Genomic DNA, 2,371 nt, shown 5'->3' with positions numbered 1-2,371 from the left:
TACAGCAACTAAGTGGATGTCGAATAAAAAAAAAAGGCAACTTTGAGACAGTAGGAAAGCTTTATGGCATTTTTACTCATTCACGCGCCATCCCCTCCCCAGAATGGTGGTGATATCAAAGCAGCAGCAATTCAGATTCCCACCATAGGACCCTGGTCCCTGGTTCAGCAGGGAGCAGAGTAGAAATTATCCACCAAGTGTGACCTGAAGGACTAGTACAAGGTGCTCACCTCTGTTTCATCTAACTAGAAACTCAAGCCATAAAAACAGTGGGTATTGCTCAAAAACACAGCCAGCCAAACTAACAAACCTCAGTTGCCTGGGGCAAAGGATTATAGTCAAAACATACAAAAGACCACCTAAGGCCTGAGAACAAAAGCTGAGGAGAGTTTCTTTAGTAAATTAGAACATGTAAAAGCAGGCATATATGCAGGGAAATACAGAAAATCATGTGCATGTCCAGAGTATGATGAATGCTCAGAGAAGACTTGAGAATACACTAAGCTTTTACCTCAGACGGATCCCTACAGTCAGTGCAAGCCTGCCTGAGTGCTGAAGGAGTGCCCTGGCATAGAGTCAACCTGAAAATACTTGGAGAGGTGTTGTTTGTTCAGCACTGGCATTCAAAGAAATCCATGTCAAACTTCTAGCTGAACATAAGCTAAGGTATAAAGACCACAGTGGCCACACACAACAAGGAATACACAACAAGCCTTTGCAAAAACAGTTTGGGGAAGTCATCAAACAAATGAACTACAGCATTCAGCAAACAAAAAAATCATCAAACCCTAGGGAAAGGGGGTGAATCTGATTTCCAGATTGCAGGAGATGAGAGAGAGAAAGGGGCAGAAAAAAATATTTGAAGAAATACTGGCTGAAAAGTTCCCAAATTTGATGAAAAACATGAATCTATAAAGCCATGAAGCTCAACAAATCCCACGTAGGATAAACTCAAAGAGACATACACTGAGACACATTAATAGGCCACAACACAATCCTCAATAAATTTTAAAACATTTAAATCATAGAAAATATATTGTCCGATCACAATGAAGTTATAGTTTTGTAAGAAAACTGGAAAATTCGCCAATATATGGAAAGCACACTCTTAAGTAATCACTGGGTCAAATAAGAAATCACAAAGGCAATTAGAAAATAATTAGAGATGAATTAATTAAAAAAAAAAAACTTATGGAGCAGAAGAAGAAACATCTGGGCAGCAGCTCCAAAGGTGTTAACTGTCTTGTCTGTGCTGAAGCCATCATGGGTCAGCAAGAGAATGCTGTGCAGAACTCTCTGGTCTCTGAGCATCTGGAGCTCTCAGTTCTGTGCAAAGAGTATGCTGAGGATGACAGTGTCTAGCAGCATGAGATCAAGAACCTCCAAGAAAAGTAGTTGTATATTGGCAAGATCAGGCCTGATGGGAACTGTATCTATTGAGCTTTCAGATTCTCCCACTTGGAGGCACTGCTGGATGACAGGAAGGAATTGCAGTGGTTCAAGGATATGCCTGCTAAGAGCAAAGAGGACCTGGTGTCCCAGGGCTGGGTCCACTGTTGAGGCTTCCCACAACATATCCATGAACTTGATTGAGCATGTAGAGAAGTGAACCTCAGTAGCAGACCTGTTTGCCTCCTTCAAAAACCAGAGTAACTCTGATTACCTGGTGGTCTGTCTGGGGCCGCTCACCTCAGCTACCTGCAGCTTAAGAGCAAGTTCTTCAAGCACTTCATGGAAAGTGGGAAAACTGTCAAGGAGTTCTGCCATCAGGAAGTGGAAGCCATGTGCAAGGAGAATGACCACATCCACATCATCACACTGACTCAGGCCCTCAGCATCTTCATCCAGGTGGAGTACATGTCCTGCAGTGATTATGGCACTACTGACACACACACATCTTCCTCAAGGGCTCAGAACCCAAGGTCTAACTTCTCTACTGACCTGGACACTATGATATCATCTATAAAAAAGGTTGGCTCCGGCCTGCTACTGCACTGCCTGCCCTGCCCTCTGCCAGGTGCTAGACATGTACAGAAGGCTTTTTGTGGTTTTAAAAAGGTCATATTTTACTCTTCCCACTTTCCCTGTCATAAAATCTTCCATGTTTTGTTAAAAGGGATGCTGGTGGTAAAAAACCAAAACCAAAAACAAACAAAACTCATGGGATGCAGTGAAGGCAGTATTCAAAGAGAAATATATAACTATAAACATTTACATTTAAAAAAAAAATCTCAAATCAATAAACTAACTCTGTACCTTAAGAAAGTAGAAAAATAAGAGCAAAGTAAAACCAAAGCTAGCAGAAGTAAGGGAGTAATAAAAATCAGAGTGGTATCAATAACAGAATAGGAAAATAATAGATAGAATCAAT

General features: G+C 41.3%; 1 pseudogene; it reads left to right on the top strand.

The window, feature by feature from the left end:
* The first annotated feature begins 1,191 nt into the window (after positions 1-1,191).
* LOC101277222 (ubiquitin thioesterase OTUB1-like) lies at positions 1,192-2,024 on the top strand (annotated as a pseudogene).
* The last annotated feature ends 347 nt before the right edge of the window (positions 2,025-2,371 follow it).

The sequence above is a fragment of the Orcinus orca genome, chromosome 13 (genome assembly GCF_937001465.1).
Source record: "Orcinus orca chromosome 13, mOrcOrc1.1, whole genome shotgun sequence".
Classification (NCBI taxonomy): domain Eukaryota; kingdom Metazoa; phylum Chordata; class Mammalia; order Artiodactyla; family Delphinidae; genus Orcinus; species Orcinus orca.
Note: the sequence above shows the minus strand (reverse complement) of the source record. Positions and strands in the feature narration are given on the sequence as shown.